The sequence below is a fragment of the Epinephelus fuscoguttatus genome, linkage group LG2 (assembly GCF_011397635.1).
Source record: "Epinephelus fuscoguttatus linkage group LG2, E.fuscoguttatus.final_Chr_v1".
In the NCBI taxonomy this organism is placed as follows: Eukaryota; Metazoa; Chordata; class Actinopteri; order Perciformes; family Serranidae; genus Epinephelus; species Epinephelus fuscoguttatus.
In genome coordinates, this window is record NC_064753.1 from 18,710,966 (window position 1) to 18,733,239 (window position 22,274).

At 39.9% G+C, this 22,274-nt stretch overlaps 1 protein-coding gene across 1 annotated transcript in view; it reads right to left on the bottom strand.

Moving 5' to 3' along the window:
- Positions 1-13,948, bottom strand: part of LOC125901316 (semaphorin-4B-like) — a 58,627-nt gene extending 44,679 nt beyond the window's left edge. The window contains exon 1 of the mRNA XM_049596966.1: positions 13,769-13,948. The gene's annotated coding sequence lies outside the window, so the exon portion shown is untranslated. The remainder of the gene's footprint in view (positions 1-13,768) is intronic.
- Between the last annotated feature and the right edge of the window lie 8,326 nt (positions 13,949-22,274).

Consider the following 22,274-nt stretch of genomic DNA (forward strand, 5'->3'; position numbering starts at 1 on the left):
CTTGGCGACCAGATCCCAATAACTCATCCCCTCAAAGTGACTTGTCTCTCATTTAGTCTTTGGCACAGACTGAGGCACTTATGGAGATAATCAGCAGCCGGTCAGGACCCTGTGATGAGAGCACTATCACAGAGCTCGACATGATGCTAGATTAGGCCGACGTCCAATCCATTAACAGTATCATGAGTAGATCTAAGTCCAAAGTGGAAGAGAACTATAAAAGTATTAGCATTTAATTGCACAGCTGCAATCAAATTTTAAACTTTAGTGTCTCAGTTTTTTGCCAGGTTTAAGGGTGACTTTTTAGGACTAAAAATACATCAAAAACTGCTCCAAACAAAAACAAAAAAGACAAAACAACAGGTTTAATCGTTTTCGTAGGGTCAAACACTTGTCCTTGTCTGGCAATAATATCAAAGTGGATTTTTTTCCATGTCTGACCCTTATAACAACATGCGTGCAGGTCACTATTCAGGAAGATTTATGGAGCTATTATGTTGGGCAGAAAAGACCGCAGTAGGTGACTGACAAGGCAGAGACTCCTTGCTGTGTCTGCCACCATAACTCTTACTTATAGCAGTCCACTCAGCTGAGTGGGCGGTGTATGACTGGCTTAAAGTCAAGGGGATGGAAGGGGGGAGGGTAAACCATTTCCACCAAAAATCAGTGGTTGGCTATTCCATAACTTTGACATGTTTTTTCCTATGATGACTATGAACAAGCTGAAAAGCTATTAACTGTTATCTAAGGTATAATTCAATAACATTTGTTTGTTGATGTCCCTGTCTGTTCACTTTGTCCAAAGTTCAGCTCTTGTGCTGAATTTGTTTGGATTTACTTGTACATAATATATTAAAAGCAATGTTTGCCACAACACTACTTTTGTTACTTAGCCCAGGCTAGCATTAAGCGGGATTTATACTTGTGCGGCAGACCCTTCGCCTACGCTGTTGCAAGCATTATACAGCTGTGGTGTGACTAATCTGTCAATTATTTCTTGGATTAGTTGACTAATCATTTTATCAAAAAATGTGTTAAAATGTTGAAAAATGTCTGTCTCTCCCAAACCCCAAAATTATGTCATCTAATGTCCTGTTTTGTACTCACACCAAAGGGTTTTAGTTCACCGTCATGGGAGAGTGTGTAAAGCTGCCAATATCTGAATGAAAGAAGCTGCAATAAGAGTATTCTGGGGTACTTTTATAGTACTTCTCTATGAAACCGATAAGTCCACTACTAAAATAGTCACTTAATAGTTGATTAGACATTGATTTGTCGAATAATTGTTGCAGCCCTATTCAAAACACACCCAAAACACCCATCAAACATGTCTTAATAGAGACAATGTCAAACACAAGTACACAAATTGGCTTCACTAGCCTATAACTCGCAGCATTCACAGACAAAGCACTTGTTTTTCTCTGGACACATTTTCCACACAAAAACAACATGCTAACATTATTACCACAAGTCTATGGCATTTTGTATAGATTAGCCTAGCAGTTAGCGATCTTTTCCTCTTCTCACATAAAACCAGGGACAGCAACATTTACCAAAGGCAACATTACAAAATTCAAATCTATTACAACCCACAAGGTTCACTGACAAGCAACTGTCTTATACTAAACACGTTTTCCAAACAAATATCACATGCTAACGTTATTAGCACAAGCCTATGGCATTTTACATTGTATAAATTAGCCTAGTGACGAGCGGAGATTTCTTCTGCTCATATGAAGCCAGGATAAATCACGTACAAGACTCAAAGTGCTATTTTTGTGGAGGCTTTATTATATGCACAATTTATTGTATCTTATCTGTGAAATGAAATTACATTAAAGCTTTGTTTCCACTGAGAGAAATGGATTCAGCCTACAGAAATATAAAGGAGGTCTGCGTCGACTAAACCTCTTAACCTACGCCGTCAATTCAATGCACAAGTATAAATTCTGCCTTACATTTTGGAGGTATTCCACCGTCCTGTTCACAGTCCATCTGATAAATAACTAATAAATAGATGACTTAGAACAAAAGCTGGTGCACTTACTTTGTAAACTTATTTGAACTTTTTTGATCCCAAACCTTTTAAGTGGATTCCTGGGTCAAGGCTGAGAGGTAAAGTACAGTTATTTCCATACTGTCTATGAAATACAGCACTATGCGAGGTACTTTGTGTAAACATGGGGTACCACATTTCCTCTCATCCAGCCCACCTGGGAACGGGACAGGATGGAGTAAAGAGGAAGGTTTCAGCTGAGCAGACTGCTCCCAGCACCAAAAAAAGCAGACTCCTAAATAAATCACGACTGGGTTAAAAATAAACCATAACTGTAAAATCTTGAGCACGTCTACACCGGTGCTAAAATGTCTCATTGCTTTCTTAGGAATGTACAACAGCTTACAGGTAATGCTCGTCTATCAGAAACAAATCTCCAGGATATCCTCTCACAGAGGCCTTTGAGTAGTTTTTAATATGGACAACCTCGTCATAACAAGCCAGACACAAAACAGGCCTTACAAAAACATCTTTCCATACTGATATTGTTCGGATTTTGCTTCTTAAAAGGAAATTCATCCTGAACAGGAAATTAAATACTAAAAGTAAACATTTAAGAGATTTTTCAAAATGTCAATACAAGGAATCAATAGAACAGCAATGATTAAAAATGAGCAGCAGCTTCCTTTCTGCTTTCAGTTTTTCTCCTAAGTTACAGGAAACACACATACACACATACACACACACACACACACATACACACACACACACACACACACACACAATAAAACCACAGAGAGAAAAATGCTCTTATGTTGTCTGTCCAATATCATTCCTACCCTGCAGGTAGAAACCGACCGAGGCCTCTGTGTCAGTGCACAACAGCAGAGACTTTAACCTGAAATAAAATAAAACCCGTTTTGCACGCTCCAACTTTTAGGTCTATAATATGGGACAGCTGTACACTGAAAATTCGGGATCCTGGTGCCTTAAGGCAAACTCCATGTGAAAAGAAACAAATTTGTACAAATGCCACAAAAAATAAAATAAATGCAAAAAAAATAAACAGATCTGACTGCTAATCAAGAGCCATTAATTTAACGTATCCCTCCCTGTGTTTCTCTTAATGATAGCAAGCAGCTGATAATGTAACGCTGCAACACGGTACATCAACTCGGCACTCAGCACCAATCCTTTACTATAAGAAGAAGGAAAACATATCTCAACAAAACTACTTGTCTGGTCTCAGACTCACTTTGTGTTTTGATGCAAATAAAACTGACAAATTTCTTAACCTTTTATTTTGTTAAAATTCCCGATGCTCATCTGAATGCTTTTCAGTTTTATTATAATGCACAAGAAGTTAAAATCTTAGGAAAGTGGGTATTATTATTATCCACCATTCTGAAACTCTTTGACAGTAATACAAAAGTATCTGAAGATTGGAACCAACAGCGTTTCCTGAATTATTGATTCACATGTGTGATCCCAGAGTGATAAAATGAAGACGCTGTCGTTTCCTGCATGTATTATTAATTATTCATTGAATCATCTTTCTATTGATGACTGGCTGTAATGCATCCTGCTGTGGTCCCTAATGCATTCAATACACCATGATGAGGACATTGAAACAACAAAATCAGAGGAAAATATTGCGTGACAAGATGGGATTTTACTCAAGAGGCATCAAAGTTCTTACAAAACTAAAGGGAATTCAAGCCGCTTACTTCCCATGACCCCAACATGACTCGCTCACTGGTGGATCAACTTGCCATTGGACAAAAGTGAAGATGGATCATAATAAAAGTCACTAAATGATGTCACAAAGCTAGAGAGCTCTTGGTGATGGCATGTTCAATGTGCTATTTTAGTAGCAGACTGTGTAGAATTTGTTTATCTGCTTGTGGATGCAGATCTGCATCACGTCCAGTAAGATGCGTGGTATCAAGGCTAACAGGAAATATAAATGTGTTTTCTCCTTTGAACTCAAGACAATGTTTGGACAATCAGGTCCAGTTGTTGTTTTCTCATTTTCACATTTCTCCTTCACACATGTAGCATACAATGGGAGATTGTCTGTTTCAAAGGCATCATCAGCTACCGGAAGTACTCTGTTTGGTTAAGGTGAGGTGTGGCGCCAGGGTAGAGCAAGTAGGAGGCAGGACATAACGCGGATTACATCTCGTCCCTATAGCCAGTTCATAATTTGGTCATAAACAACAGAGGCTCTTGTCATTCCTTTAATTTGTCTGATGATTTTGACTTCGGTTCTTACTAGTGTTGCATGGTATACTGGTACTAAAATAGTACCGCGGTACTAGAGTATTCCAAACGGTACTATACTGCATTTGGAAAATACTGGTACATTGAAATTGATTCATTAATTTAGTTAATTTATTTTACTCATTTATGCACACAAACGCCTTTCTTGTTCCTATTGGAGCACAGATTGCACAAGTGGTGTGTATGACAACACCTGTATCAACATTCGCAGCTGGCGCATGTGAAAAAAGACAAGAGAAAGTCTGCCTCGCAAAGGGAGAAATACGAGACAACACAAACTTGGTGGGACATTTGAGTTACCAAACCGTGACGTCCGTACCGAGGTACTTACCGAACCATGATTTTTTTGGTACCGTTACACCCCTACTATTTATTGTTCTTAAGGTTTGTATCCAAAAGGACTTTTCCTTAGGAAAAGTACTGAAGAGTATCGAAAAGTATCGAAATTCATATTGGTATTGGCACCGAAACAAAGATTTTGGTATTGTGACAGCACTAGTCCTTACTGACAGAAGTTTCTAAATCTCGTCATCTCTCCAGTTAGACATTTTCGTTGCCATCTTCATGTAAATCACCCTTCTATTTGTTTTCATGCGAGCTCTGTATTAGAAATTAACACGCCCACTCACGCGCTATGAATTCTAGAGTCCAAATAATGTCAAATTCAACTGATTTGGACATTTGTATTCTCTTACACAGCTCCGCCGAATAATGTCCAGATAATCTGCAGTGCACGTGTGAAAGAGATTTAAAAATAAAAAATGGGAAGTAGTCAAACTTTTGTTTGTGCTGGATTTTGTTGAATTTACAGAACACATAAGTGAAAGCTCTGTTACTTGTGGTGTAACATGAAAGCCATTTTGCTAACATGCTAGTTATTAGATCTTACTGAGTTAAAGAATAATGAGTTAAAGAATACCACATGATCATCTGTATATCAATTACTCAACCCGTGTTACATTGAATTTGTAAAGAAAACTTTCCCGAATGCCTTCATTGTCAAAAAAAAAAAAAAATCCTGGGCAATCCTGCCTGGGCAAGCACGTGCAGTTGATCTCTGCCTGTATGGCAAGCCGTTTAAACATTTAATAGCTAGACTGGATATTCATTACTGATATCTGTAATTAGATTTTGCCTAGTCAAAACTCTATTTACAGATATCTGTAATTCAGTTTTGACTAGAAAGATTCAAACTACTTTTGCCATTCATTTGCCATGTGTATGGGGTTTGTCATTCTAGATATCTCCAACTCCAAGTTGCGGATATCTGCAGTTCTTATTGTGGATATCTGCAACTGAATTGTAGATATCTGTTATTCCAGTTTGAGATATCTACAACGTCATTTTGATTAGTCATAATTCAAGTTCAAGATATCTTTAATTATCATCAATTGAAGATATCTACATGGTCCTTTCTAGATATCTTGAATTAAGTTTCAGATAGTCAAAATGACGTTGTAGATATCCGCAACTGAATTACAGATATCTCCAATTCAGTTGCGGATATCCGTAGATATCCGCAACTGAATTGGAGATATCTATAATGACAAACCCCATACACATTAATGGCAAAAATAGTTTTAATGTTTCTAGTCAAAACTGAATTACAGATATCTGTAACTGTAGTTTTGACTACTCAGAATGACATTATAGATATTTGTAATTCAGTTTTGACTAGTCAGAATGACGTCATAGATATCTTTAATTAAATATCATACTAGTCACAATGACATTACGACTAGTCAAAATGATGTTGTTGATATCTATAATGGTAATTCCGGATAGTCAAACTTAGCGATTAAATGTTAAAACGGCTTGCCATACTGCTTGTGTTTTGCACTTATCAGAGTTCAAACGCACGCGCTTGCCCAGGCGCAATACTTGTCCGTGTATGAGACTGTTAATGCGGAAGTGTTTAAATAGTACTGTTTTAGCAAAAAAGCATGTGTTTGGGAAGTACTGGGCATACGACTGGATAAATAAGACATGGATTATACTGCACAAGTTGTGTAAGAGGTCGAAAAAGATGTTTTGGTATAGTTTTGCTGTTGTTGATGCAACAATTCATCAAGAATTTTCACTGATTTGGATTCTTTATTCATTGTGGAGGCATGCAAGAAAAACAAGGTCTTTTCATGAATACAATGTAACGCAGGTAACTGATATAGAAATGATCATTTTCTAGGGTGGAGTATTCCTTACAGGTATGTTTAGATATCAATCTTTATATGAGTAAGACAACCTGGTTTAGGTGTGACGTGACAGTGATCAAAGAATTTCTTAATCTGCTCCTAATCAAGTTATTTGAATGCATATTAGCGCCCTGCCTTACTGTTCCACCTCTTTTCACAAGATGATCAGGTACAAGACTGGACACTGAATATGCCCCAATTGGCTCTGCATGACCCTGAGCTAACAGACAGGTTTGTGTTAATTGCATAACGACACTATGTGCACTGTTTCCGTGATCCCGTCATGCCTGTGTTAAAGGCATTCATTAAAATGTAGTGATGAACTCAGATTCTACATCCCTCTGTGTGTCTTTAGGTTAGCAGCAAGACTTGTCTCCCAGTGACATCTTTTCCAACATGCTATACACACACACACACATCGTCGAAATGAGAAGCGAAAAGCACGATGGGACACCACTTTAAGAGTGATCCAAAGCTCGAATAGGCTCTGAGGAATATTCAGACTCCCCTTTTACATTTGTGCACATACTGCTCAGCTTTGCCACGCAGGAAGGAGCAATTATCATTTCAAACGAGCGAGTGAAGCAGAACTGGCAGAGGAGATAAGTGCTTAAAGGAGAGTTGGGGTCACCTTATTCCCTCTGATACAGAGTTGCCCTTGCCTCAAATTATTCAAGCCTGACAGGGGAACAGTGGGAGATCGGTTCTTGAAAAACTCGCAAAGCGTCAATAATGAGCCGTGCGTGTCAGTCAGAATGCAGTGTGATAGGAGGCATAATTTCCCCGAGTCCCACTTGATCACAGCCCTGTTATAGAAACTATGGGAACCTTTGGAGATGCGCATGCCACTAGTAAGGAAATCACTTTACTGTGTTTAAAAATGACTGCCATTAGACTACAAACTCACTGAAAAATAGATTACACTAATCTCCTTTTGTTTATTATGAGCTTCTGGGTTGAAAAACTCTCCACACTTTCAACCTGATGACCCATTTAGACTAATGAAGTCTGCTGACCAATCAGGAAATCCTTATGATTAGAGTCAAACATTTTGCTTCCAGTGGGAGCATAACAAAACACAGACAGAGGATTTCAGATTTACACTTGCTTCAGGCTCTAAAGCTCGACAGAGTGCTATTTAATGACTGCCTGAAGACGTCAGCACCGAAAGGACAAAAAAAGGGCTTCATTTATTATTTTCCTGCCACTCTGGTCTCCTTGTGACATTCAGGCCAAGATAAAGAGGGAGCACTGTTGCTATCAGAGCTGCAAATGACCACAACACAGGACAACATCTCATTCGTCTGCTGGGTTGATGATGATGTCAGTCAAGTCTGTGAACAAACTCTGTGGCGTGACAAAGGAGAGTTGAAGATTTACAGTCATGTAATCTCACAATAGAGGCCATTGTGAGGTCTGGACCATGCTGTGTTAGCATCACAGTTCATCTGCTAATTACACCATCAAATCCAAAGACTTGGTGATCCATAGTAAGCTATTCATCTCATGACTTAAACATCGAGTTGGGGGGGCACGATTAATCCCTGCAGTTAAACCGATGTGAGGACTCATTTCTTTACTCGATTTGACAAGCAGGGCAATAGGATTTAAAAGCGAATCAGATGACGATATTCTGTCTCCGGCCCCTGCTTCACCTTGTCAGACCCACACTGCAATCACGTCAGCTTGTTCAGGTACGAGCGTCGATGATCATAACGACAAGCCTTGACCACAAAACTGTTCACATTACTCATCCCAAGTGGGAACATGACACCGTTTGTCTGGTTCGCCGCCTCAAGGCTGTTGGCTGTTTACTCTCTGCAAACATGTCGGCATCAAAAAAGGAACAGCTGAAGCACTTCTGCTTTGTTTACTGTCAGGGGCTTCGTCTCTGTCTTTGTGAGCAGTCACCACCAATAAAGGAAGTAATAAGTCAACAGTTTGGTCCCTCCTGGCAACCATCCCACTGATAATAGCTGATGCATGGGAAAGATAATATTGGTATTATAATGAAACTATTCACCTAGAACAGGTAATCGTGTTGAAAAATAATTACAAATGATTAGAAAGATGGATAGCATTATGATGAATTGATCTCCAATAAAAACGTAATGGAAGTCAGGGACTGTACAAAAATTACTTTGGTGGGGAGGGGGGCGTAGTCTTGTGATGCTTCCCTCCCCAGCGTCAATATTTTCTCTGGATCCTTCTTTGGCATGAGAAGAGAACTGCAATACTCCCCCTCCCCAAGTATGTCACGTGTCAATATTTTAACAGTAAACTGTAAATTAGCACTCCTTTGCACTCCTACTATGCAGGAATTGTAAGTTTATGTTTGTAAACAGCACCATCAGTGAAATTTTATGTATGTGTTTTTTGTTTGTTTGTTTTTTTGTGTATGCGATTTATCATATCTTCCTTTTGCATGCGTGCTGCTTAAGTAGGATTTATCAGCTCTATGCAGAGCCTACGCCATAGCCTACGCACGTTGTGAGCATTTATACTTGTGCAGTGGTGTGTGTGTGTGTGTGTCACTCTGCAGTTACTCCTCTGAAACACAACTCGGCCTGGAGTTTCTGTCAAGTGCTGTTAAGTTGATTCACAACACACCCAAAACACACACATTAAACATGGCTTAAACAAGTACACAAATTGGCTTTACTATAACTCCCAGTGTTCACAGACAAAGCACTTGTCTTTATCTGGACACATTTTACCCCACAGATTCAACATGCTAATGTTTTTAGCACAAGTCTATGGCATTTTACATTGTATAAATTAGCCTAGCAGCTAGCTGACTTCCTCTACTCATATGAAGCCAGGTACAACAGCAACAATTAACAAAGGTAACGCTACAAAATTCAGCTCCATTACAACTCATAAGGTTCACTGACAAAACATCTGTCTTGTACTAAACACGTTGCACACACATGCTAATGTTATTGGGGCCAGTCTATGGCATTTTACATTGTATAAATTAGCCTAGCAACTAGCATGGATTTGTAAAGTGTAAATCCCTAGATGATAAATCACACACAAGACTTAAAATGCTATTATGTGGAGGCTTTACTGTCTTCACAATTTATTGTTTCTTATCTCTGAAATAAAAGTAAATAAAAGCTTTGTTTCCACTGAGAGAAATGGTTTCAGCTTACAAAAATAGACAGAAGGTCTGCGTCGCCGCAATGTGTAGTTAACATTTCTGGGGAGGTGTAGGTCAGGCTATGGCATAGGCTCTACATCAATGCAGAGCCTATGCCATAGGTACGCCATTGACTTGACGCAGAAGTATAAGTCCCGTTTTACAGTCTGACACCTAGCCACTATCTTTTTATAAAAGTCCAGACCTCACCTGCACACTGTTATTGGCTGTGGGCAACACGTCTATAAACATTCTGACCACAGCAAAATACGAAGAAAATCAGAAAATACAGGCAGAGGGCAGAGTCTCTGTAGATCAATACACTGCCACACACTAGTGGTTCATGAGTGATGAATGAGAGGGACTACTTTTGCATGAGACTATACATTGTTTGTTGTTGTTGTTGTTGTTTAAGAAAATCTTACATAGTATACCTTTAAAGTTAAATTGGAAATTGCAAAATGTATTGAAAACATAACAGATTGGTGCATAAGGCAAAGTGTACCTTTTTACACAAAATCTGTAGCTATGTATGATGTAACTGTTACCTCTATTGCAAAGGAAGGCTGAAACAAAAAATAAATGTAAGGTGGCAGGAAAATAAGACCCTTCACCAAACGAAAAATACTAAACTCTTCCCCTTTTCTGATCCTCCTTTTCCTCCTAACAATTTTCATACAGTCCCTAATATCAATAAGTGTTCATTACTGAAGCATGCCTGAATCAATACATGCTTTTAGCTTTATGTCACATCACATAAAATCACTTGGTACCTTCTAACCAACAAACGGTAATCAATGTGGACACATAGGTGGAAGTGCAGCAGTATGTGCTGATGAAGTTTGTTAATGTGTTCCAATAGAAGCCTTAAAAGGGATGTTTAAAAGAAATAAAACTGCAGTATTCCCCTCAGTAAATGACTTGCTTATCTCCTCTGAGTTTAAAGAACACTTTTTCTTTAACTGCGATTGCCTGATAACTTTCCCCTCCTACCACATGTAAAATACAAGTTCTTTGTTTGCATGGCAAAATAATATTGTTTTATCTCATAATTTCCCGTGTAAACACTGAATCTCAAGGCTATCTTGGGAGCAAGATATAAACACAATCACAGTATCCATATCTATTTAGTTGAAATATAAGATGTAGTTATCTGTGGATTCAGACAGAAAAACATTCCAGACACACAGAAAGTCTGTTTTCCATTACAATAGTCACAGTTTATCTTTTTCTCTATGTTTCTTTCAAAACAAGAGGAGAAAAACGGCAAAGACATTCATTTCTCTCTGGAGAGGAACATGTTACATAATATATTTCCATCCAAAGACAGCCACCTCAGTTATGGCCTCATCCAAGTCAATGAAGAGGGCAAACCTGCCACATGGATATAGCAAAGTGATCCAGACCTGCCTTAAATAAACCTGCATGTGTTAACCAACCTGGTTCTGCAGGTTGCTCCAAATCACAGTTAAACACTGGTCTGTCATTGCTCACCTTCATCATGCATGTGTGAACACGCAGTATAGACACACTAAGTTTATAGTTGATATTCAGGTCCTCTCTGCCACTTCCTCTCTGCTACTTGAACACTATTAGACTGTAGAATATTGCATTAACCTTTCATAAGGTGTCCAAATATTGAATAGAGGTGCTATTAGGATCCATGACACGTTAAGTCTCTAGTGTAAACACAGCAGGAACCACATTTAATGAATGAAAGTTTACTCTCTATATATACACACTCTGTAAATTTGCGAAATAGCGTTAAGCAAATATACGTTGTGTCTATTAGGACTGGTGTAATTCTGTGGTTAAGCAGTGATATGTGTGGACTGGCAGCTACAAACTCAGGTTATGTGTGAACAAACTGACCAGGCATGACAGCCTCATATGGATGGGCCAAATAAACTTTGATTATCCTGATGAAACTTGCTGTGCAGTAGATGAAATGCAAAAAGTGAGATGCAATTATTAAGAGTGCAAATACAAAAAGTCTAGGGTGACACTGAGGTGCAAATCCAAAAAAATATACAATAGATTTGTTTGTGACTGTGATGCCAGAGAGGGCAAAGAGCAAGCGACAGGGGGAAGGAGGAAAAGTCAAATTAGGGAGATGAATTTCAGGTTCATCTGCATGGCCCCTGAGGAACATCACCTGCATACACAGCCCTCTTTGGCCCCAACATCCAAACCCCTGCAGGGCCTGGCCAGCCTTTCCACAGGACCTGCAGGTCATACTGAATATGAATGGCCTTGCAACTGGCAGACAAAGCTGAGTGTAGACACAGCAGAGACAGTCGGCAAATGGGGCTAACAGCCAGGTTTACTGAATGCAAATGTGAACCATTAAACTTCATCGCCCATGTGTAAAAGCAAGGTGTGACTTTTTACAGTTTAGGGTTGCGTTAACGCTACAAGAATCCTTGCAGGTTCCTCAAACTAACGTGCCTTTCCCTGCCAAATGTTAAAGCTGCAGGAAAACAAATCCTGCATGGAATTTTTTCACACATTGCTCTTTTTATTTGGGATGAACAACAAGTCAATTTTCAGCACATCTGCACTAACTCAACTCAGCTGATGGAAAGGCAGCGTGGCTGGCTTCATGCCTGACAAGTTCTGGGTGCAATCTGGCTTCAACCCAGAGAAATTACTGTTTTCCCACATCTCCGCACAGAACAAGAGGCTGCACAGGGACCCTGAACACGCAAGTTCCCATCAGTCTGTACTGAGCCCTCACAGCCTCTCTGGACACTACACTGGATATCGCTAACCTTTTGGGGGTTAAACTCAAACAGAGTGTACTCCCCTCCCCTGTTTCCACTTCCCGTCCAACTCTTTCACCACAACCTCTCGACAAGCTGACCATTCCTCTGAAGTTGTTACAGTGGGTGGAGTGTTGGGTGGAGTCTGTGTGTTTGTTTTGAGTGCTTAAATGTGTGCGTGATTGCGTGGGCGGGGGTCTGTGTGTGCATATGTGTGTGTTTTTCAGAGACAGCGAGGCAAGATGCCTTTGCAAGTGCTTCCAAAGAACAGGTTTGTTTACAGTAGGAGAGCCAGAGACTATCAGTGTTATTAGTGTTACTGATACAGTATCACACTGTGGCGAGGGGAGCAGGAGAACAGCAGAGGCCCAAAGGGGAAAGACTGCTCCACCGGTCATTTACAGCCAGACTCCAACAAAGCATATCAGCACCATCTAAACACTGAACCAAGCCTCGGCTCTCTCACGCATCATAACCTCCAGATTTGGTCCATCAGCTCAGGATAAAGCCCAAATTTTAGGAGTTTGGGGCCTCATGGAAAGATTACAAAAACGGATGCTTTATCCAGGGTGGAACTGTGTTTGTTTCATAGAAATGCAGAGTGATTTGGGAGGTACATCAACACATTTTACAACATGCCAGCAGAGATAAGAGGAGGCGGCTATTTGGAAGGGAATAACAGGATACAAGCGAGGTGTCATTAAGCAAGTGTAAAGTTGGACAGCATCAATTCCAAAAGGCTCCACATGGTGTTCACAGACCGGTTTGATTAAACAGGCCTGATCTGCAGCAATATTTTGCCAACGTTTCTTTAAGTCTGGTGAAAATAAAGCAGAGCCATTGCAACAACACAGAGGTGTTTCTTGTTTGTTGTTTCTTTAGGCTGAATGCGAAGAGCAGCTGTTTACCCACATGGGTGGATGAAAAAACAGAGGGGCCAGTCCATCAGGCTGGCTCCACACCTACATACTGCTGTTACAACAGGGCTGCTAATGCTGCAGTTTAATTCAAATTTATTAATTATAATTTGGGGGTTTTGCACAGGAGTGTGTGTATGAGACCTGCATCAAACACATCTTTGATGGAGATGACATGAAAGTAGCTCACAATCTGATTGTGGTGATACATTCAAAGTCTGGGTTCATGAGGCAAACACCATCAATAGATCTTCAGAAAACCTTCATTTACGCTTTAAAGCCCACATTTAGGAATTTACCGCCTCAGCCGAACACTTTAAATTTAGGCTACATTTATGCCAGGCTAGGACGTCTGCAAAGTATTTTCCCACCTCTAAAAGCATAAATGCACCACATTCACTCCGTCCCATCTCCCGTTGTAAAGGTGTTTAACCTGAAACCCGAAGAATACCGAGCACACACATTAAAGACCTTACCATCCACGAGCTGCAGCACAAAAAAGAAAACACTCGGTCACAGCTCCAGTCTTCACACACGCTGAATAAAGTGTCGAAAAATGGCCCGTAACACCATTTAAATCCGCAAAAGCCCGTTAGAGTCCCTCAGTGTGTCCGCGAAGTGAAGTCCATCATCCGTGGTGCGTTCACAGACGAGCCTTCTCTACTACGGACTGGAGAGGATGGTTCGCTTTCAAGCTGCTAAACTTTGGCTCCTCCCACAGCACACGCTGCCTGCCTGCCTGCCACCACAGACTGTGTGAGGAGCCTGCTACACACATGGTCACACGTTTGCTCAACAAATCACTTTTAGTTAACTAAAGAAAGGAAATAGGCCATCACCTAAAGTTTAAGAGGATATGTGTAGTTTTCCCATCTGTGTCGCAGGGGCAAGGCTTAAAATAGCCTAGACATTTTTGGGAGTTATACAAAAGCAGGTCACAAATATAGGGATGTCTGTTTAAAGACAAAAAATGATGCATAGACATACTATGCATGGGCTGATTACAAGATAATGGGCCCATGGGCACAGATATGCAAAAGGCCCCACCACCTCTCATACTCTACATAGAGATAGGGGTGGGTGATAGTTAGATAGATAATGATATTCTTGATGACATGACAAATTAGTAAAAAAAGAAAAAAAATGATTAAATTAAGAAAAGAAGAATTGCAACAAAATAAGTGATATAGTTTTACGTGTTAATCAGTTTGCATTGAAATATTTAGTAAAAACTAAACAAAAATTTTCTCCCATTTCTTTAGTTTGTAAACAACAAAAGTAACTCAGAGTGAGATTTAGTTTCTGTATACAATATTAATAGTTCAACAAAATAAATCTACCTCAAATTACACATTTAAACAGCTCCCAGATACAAAAATATACCCTGGAATATATATATAAAAATTGACAGGGGATTTCCTTTTCTTTTAAAAATCCTAAATGATTGAGTTGGGGTTTTTTTCCCACCTGGACGTTAATGTTCTGCCATGTCCGCTTTAGTCATCATGCTGTAACCTGTGACTGGCTGTTAGGCTTTGATAACTATTGCACATTCACTTATATGTAGCTTTTTTGAGCTGTGAGCAGCAAGTACGTTTACATTACCAAAGGTTTATGTCTGAGTTACTTGATGGCACCAACTGCACACAGCGAGAGAGGAGAGAGAGAGACGCTGTGCTGCTGCCAGAGGAGCCGCTGAATGAGTTCCCTCTGAGCAGTAACTTGCTTAAAGAGTATGAGAAGTTCGGGGCTGTTCATAAAACACTCAGGACAACACAGTTTAGTCGACACTACTGAAGCTGCTCCTCTTTATGGAACCACCGCAGGGTCAGTAATAATTTCACTTTCAGCCACGCTTGTTGTTGCTGTGGGTAACAGTATGACGTCAATATGTCAGCAAGTTGAAATATGATGAGTATCATGATATGAATTTTCTATATAGACTATTAAAAATTATACTGGTATTATTGTGAACAAAATGATGTGGCACACCCCTAACACAAGTCACACATACTTTATGGTTTTGCCTCAGTTTTTGTTGTTAATATGTATCCCCCTTTTCTAGCTATATGCACCATTTTGTGGTTTTGTGTCTTCTTTGAGGTCATTTTGTGTGTTTGTGGTTGTTTTGTGTCTCTCTGCAGTTCATTTGCATCTCTTTGTGGTCATTTAGAGTCTTTTCCTAGTCTGTTGTATGCAGGTGTGTATGCATGTTACACTAATGTGAGGCCCCCAGGTCTGTGTCCCATAGGCCCGCTGACTAATCAATCCATGCTCCTATGTAATGTAACAGTTTCTTATTGGAAATGTAATGCTGCAAGTATTAATCGAAAGATCGCGTGAGGACCATGTTTGGCCATTTGGGAGATTTGTGGGAACTAGGAAAAAGTGTGGCCAATGTCAAAATTCAAGTTATATATATAGATATCATTATGGCAGAATACTTTGTGCACTATATGAAATAAAAACAATAAAAGCCTAAAGTAGCCTACAAGTGTTTATTGATTATGCAAAGACTGGCCAAAAATGCAGCAAATTAATTTTCCTGGACAAAAAAATGTATGCATACATATAAGCTGTTCAGGCATGCACTAAGTTGTCAGGGACGTATAGGAATAGTGGATTGAGCGATGTATTTTCTCTTTGAAACATATTCTGAAGTATATATCAAAACTGTTTTGCAGCATATGGCCTAAGAGAAGAGAAAAGACTCAAATCTTACAGCATCTGTTCTCAGAGCAGTAACAGTGACAGATTTCTTTGCTGAGAGAAAGTTTTCCTTCACTCTTGTGTTGGGTATCAGTGTTCCTCTTTCTCTCTCTTCTCAGGGCTACCCTGCAGCCGTCAAACAATGAATGACAACCGAGAGCGTCCAGCACAAAGAGAATTACAGGGGATTATGTACGAAGGCAGAGACCTGAACACAACCAGACTCAGCCATTCATGTAATCTCTTTTTTTGCCCCCAAAAGAAAAAAAACTGTGGATTCCAGTCATGCAGTTTTCCTTTCAAAGCTCAAAACAACAGACAGCGTGGCTGCACTTCTATTCTGCTCAGGACGTCCAGTCTAAATTATCATTATCTTTTCCTGACAAGAAGGGGCACCAAACAAATTCTCTTCACTCCCGCAGGGGAGAAGATAACATTTATAATTAGTCTCCAGCCCCTTGCTTTCAATGACATGCGACAATGCAACAAGAATTTGTCAGATACTTTGACTGTTAACACCATGAAATGTGATGACAGTAACCAAGATGGGTGCAGAACGCTCGAGGCTGCATCCTGATAGCCCGGTCAGACAGAAACCTGACACTTTATTCTGGAAATGTAGTCACTCTGTATGTTGGTTTTACATGACCGTGCCGCAGATAAAGCAAAGACCACCCCTCCCCAACCGGAAAAATATATGACAGGTGGGGGTTAAATTTATAACACTTCATTCTCTCTGTCCCTGTCTTTCTTCTTCTCTGACTATAGGCATGTCTCTCTCTCTCTTTGTTATATGTTCTCTGATGGCCAGAAATCAAGTTGCTCTCCTTTATCTGCCGAGCCCTCCGTAATCCCTAAAATTCAATCAAGGATTACTTCTGAGAAGATTAAAATCATCCAACTTGTGCAAAAGTCAGGCATACAACAACAGGGAGGTGGATGGACCACTCCGCAATATGAATTCCTCTAAAAATGGGCTGCATTTTGCTTTTCTATTCGTTCTGCAGGGATATATGGTGAGAAAAATATATGAATGCATTAAGCTAAACCGATCGTTTGGGGGATTAAATTCTCCAGAAACAAATGGATTAAAAAATTATGAATACAAATTAGCCTCTACCTCAAACTGGAAAGAAGAATAAAAAATATAAGTTGGAAGTAGTTGGGTGTTGGCACTCCCAAACTGAAGATGCAATAACAAGATGCTGAGCACCTCTGCAGCTCTGGGTGAAGCACTTTGATGAGCATTAATTGGCCTCCTGGAGATGAACACACCGTGGGCTTATTTGAAGCATTTTACCCTCTAAAAAAATAACTTTCTGACTTAGAAAAAGAAGAAAAAAAATCACATATTAGAGCATTATTTTATTCTGGAAAGAGCCATTTTACTAACGCTCAGCAGTTGTTGATCACACCACCCTTAATCTGCTGCTGCACTCAAATAATATCCCCTTGTCATGGCACGCGAACGCACCAGGGAGCACACACCATTCATATTAAGGTCAGGGCCACCCGTAGAGCTTTTATTGGGGTTAAGTATATGACAGACTCTTTCAGTAACACAACACCAGATTTGGAGACTTGCCTAAATGTTTTGTAAATTTACCCAACAAATAAGCTTCTGTCAATGAGACATTTTTTCTTCTTTTATAAACAGGCTCAATGTACTCTTAGTTTAGATGACCTTACAAAGTGTGTGTTGATATGGTTACATAGAATGCTGCGGAAATGAGTCCTAAAACCTGGAAGTGAGTTAAAGGCGCTGTATGTAAGAATGTGGCCAAAACGGTTACTGCACTCAAATTCAAAATACTGCCGCGAGTCGTATCCGTGGTGTGTCGAATTATGTTTCCCCATCGATATGCGTTTCCTTCTACCTAAACCTTACCCAAACCCTTAGTGCTAAGACTAACCAAATTAACTGAAGGGAAACATTATTCGACAAGGGAGCACATCTCGATACAACACCTGGATACAGCTGAGGAGACTGCTAATGCTATGTACAGGGACACTGCTAATGCTGCTTGCCGTGCTGCTGCAGCTCAGTCGTAACTGTAACTGATGCTGAGACTCTACTGACTGCGTGACTGGTAGACGGCGGTGGGTGGCGCAACAGGCCAAAACACAAATCCAAAACATAAACATGATTTGCGGACCGTAATTTTTTTTTTAAATGTGAATATTCTGGCTGTACTATTGTTGTCGGTGAGATCAGTATGTTATATGAACATTATTCCTTAGTCTCTGTGACATATTAGGAGGATTTTACGACTATTTGCTTTAGATTTCTTACATATCGCTCCTTTAACATTTCTGCACTTTGTGTTCCATCATCTTGAAGTCAAAGGTTTTTTTTTTTTCCCCTGAAAGACCTTCCCTGAAATAAGGTCTGTGGTTAACACAAGGTTAGAGACGTCTACAGTTTGTTCTACAGCATAAAATTCTGTCCGTATATATAATAAATATAATTTTGAATCTTTTACGAGTCTTAAAAAAGTGGTTGGTAACAAGTGGATAAATGAGACTACAGTGTTGATGTTGAAGTCATGTGACTGTAGTTTATTTAAAACATAACTTTAGCTTTTTAATTCTGGGAATTGTATTTTAAAAAATCATAAAAGTGGGGTTCCTTTCTGAAGATTATCTTGCTGAACAAAACCTGTAAGTATCATCTTTGTCAAGGTAACCAGGGTGACGCTAACTTCCGAAAAACACCAACCCTACAGCACCCTATCAGCGACAAAAATAAGAACTTGCAGAAGTGAAAAAAAAAACAAAACATTGATAAGTTTTAAAAATTATTAAATTAATTATGATGAATCATTTTTAGCCATGCTAGCGAGGTGGCTTTAGGGATGCCAGTGCTGATTGGTTGGTTAGTAGACCACTTTCGTCCAGACTGAAATATCTCAACAGCTATTGGACAAATTGCCAGGAAATTTGGTAGCAACCAAAAGGGCGAATTCTTATAAATTTGGTGATCCTCTCACTGTTCATCGTGAGCCAGCTGCACCTTCTGGTGAGTGATTATTACTAAATGTTAGCATGTTAACATGCTAAACTAAGATGGGGAAATAAATACTATACCGAACACCAACATGTTATCATGTGATAGCATGGCTGTTGACTCTTAGCCTTGTTCACTGACTACTGGCGTGGTAGTAAACTGAATGGTGATCAACATATTTCATGCATTTATACCTACAATGAAGAGCAGCAAGTTATTGTACAAAACTGTGACAGATATGTTCTGATTCATGTATAAATGAGTATTATTTGATAAAGACGAGGAACACAAGAACTGTTGAAATGCAACAAGGTCAAACTCATGATCCACCTTGGACCAGTAAACTCCACCCCTGCAGGCTGTGATGAAGTCAGAGCAGCCCCGCGCAGGTGTCTCCTGCAGAGCTAACAGCGCTATGACTCATCGCTATGTCCTCACCTTGTCCCGCTCAGACAGCCCCAAAAATGTCCCCACATCTCACTCACCATCTCTCTCTGTCTCTGTCTGTCTCTGTCTCTCTACGCAGGAGGCCTTCTCTCTCCACACTGATGATTCATGACTATTCAACTGATGCAGCACCCCGGCCTGAAAGTGTCCCATTTGCTTCCTCTATAAATGATCCCGAGTGGAGTTGTTTTGACAGGTCGGTCGTATATCACAGATAGAAATGACTTGCTGTTTTGATATTTTTAAATCAAACTGCAACTGATGTTTGCTGTGACCATGTGTTTTATGCACATTTGGGGAACCGACACAAACTAATGTTTCTTGGACCAGATGAGAATCAGAATGAATATGTTTGTCAGTAACTTTTCTGCGCATATGAAAACATCACCAGAGATTAGATTTGTGTCTAATGGCGACCAAGCATAACTCGGCCAATGATTTACTTTGGACTCTGATACAGCATCAATCAAAATAGTGAAGAATCATATTTCTTATTTTCACTAAGTAGTATCTAGTCCAGCAGATAGTCGCGCTCACATCAGCAACAGATAACAACAAGACGAGTCTACAACCTGCAGCTTTTTGAGGCTGATTTAGGCACAACCTTGCTTTGGTCTAGATGCTAACACTTGCATACTAGCTAGCACTGTTAACATGATGATGTTAAGCCGGTGTAATGTATACCATGTTCACCATCTCAGTTCTCTCCAAGTCCTCCAACCCATACTGCATGAGTCTTTTGTTCCTACCCTCTTACGACCCACAGGAGCTTTTCCTAAATAAGTGCACCTATCAATGGACGACAGAATTGCAAATGTGTAACCGCTAAAGGTTGCAGTTTTAAACCTATGGCTAATATTGTGAAATGGTCGCAGTTGCACCAAAGTATGTAGTTAGGATTAGAAAAAAAGTTTATGGCTTGGCTTTAAAAAAAGGTAAGTTTGCTGCTAATGCAACGTAACCTGACGTGTCGTCTGCTCAGGACGTTCGTGTCATGACGTATCTCACTTGAAATACGTCACATACATCGCAACATACCACATTACATTGTTAAAATAACTTAACGTTGACTCTTGAACACCGGTCTCCTGAATAAAGTCCTGTTTGTTTGACCTTTTAACGTCCCCTCCGTCCCACCCTATGTAAACTTTGACGCTCTTTGTACAACATCACCTGACTTCCTCCTTCGCTCCTGTCATAATAACTACACCATTAGAGGTCACTGCTGAACAAATAACAATCAACGTAAATATGGGTCACAATTGCTGCTTGTTCAAATGACCTATGTGGTAGAATTTAGCAAGCTAATACTGCTAATAAGCACAGACACAAACGCTGTGTCTCAAAATCCATACTGCATTATTTTAAGCAGCTTAGTATGTAGTGTGTTCACATTGCAGACCAGCATGCAGAACAAATACATTTTTTTTTTTGCTGTTGATTCACTCTATCCTCCCATAATGCAGTTCACAATGGAAACAGAGAAGCAGCTCACTGCTGAAAAAAATCAAATAAATTGGGTGGAGATGAAACAGCTCCAATTTTTTGGGTGGGGACAGGAAAGCAAGTACTGAATCTATTATGTAAAGACACGATGCTTGTGATTTATTTGATGAATGATTTCATTTTTCAATGCTGTGAGGACCACAAACAAAATTCTATTCCTCTTCATCGTGCTGGGGCCAAGGCTGAACTCTGAGGACCAGATACCTCAAAATTTGAGCACATAAAGCCAAAACCTCTGTATCTGCATGGCTAAATACCATTAGAGGTAAATGAGGCAATGTTTTTTTGTAATTTGGGTGAAGTGACCCTTTAAGAAACCAGGGTGCACTCATGTCCAGGTAGAGTTGCTGCTAACAGCCAGTGTGAGCAAGCAGCATCAGTAAGAAAGAGGGTATATCACTCTTGTTGCCGTAGATGGCGGCTCACGTTCATATCAAAGACAGGAGAGGTGGCTTTACCTGTTTTTAGCACTTCCATCCTCCCATAGCCTCTGAGCCACCTCTCCCTCCCTCTGTCTCCCTCTGTCTCCCTGTCTGATGTCTGATGCACACAAGTCAGAAGTAGGCCTGTGTTTATAGTGACAGGCAAAATAATTAAACACGAGATGCAAATCATGTCATCAAGTTTAATTGGCTCTCACTTTTACTCCTGACATGTTCAATCATCTCAGAGCGAGTTTTTAAGGCTTTTTGGTTGCACCACATAATTAAAGCTTAGAGGTTTACCAGCTAACTTGTCAACACATCCCATCATAGAAAATAGCAACAGTTGAAGAAGAATGATTGAAACTACCAATAAAAAGTCTTGATTTTTACCTCCACGGCTCTGCAGTGTGATATATTTCATGTTGTGAGCTTTCTTTTCCATTTTCTTTGAGGTTACCTGTTTGGTAAAAGGCAAATTTAAATGAATCTAAAGATTTGGTTGAAAAGAAGAATGCAAGCCTCCTATCTTTTGGATTAACTTCATAGCATTTCTGCTTCATGCACCAGTAAACAGTGCAGTAACAGAAAAAGAATTAGCGCAAACAAAGAAAGTCCAAAGGAAGACCAGATAACTTGTGACATCTGACATGTGGCAAAGATTAGGGAATGTAGTTGAACCCTTGACGCCACGAGCACATATTGGAGCTAGCTGAACTGTTTAGATCCCATTTTATCTCCCGTAATGAATAAGGACTGATATCTGCTCTCTGACAGCTTCTGTGCACACACATCAGAGAATGGAGCGACATGTGGCGTTAATATAAATTCTATAGGAAGTTTTGAGATTAATGAGCGATAAGGTCTTCCGATTTTCCCCCGAGAGCTCGG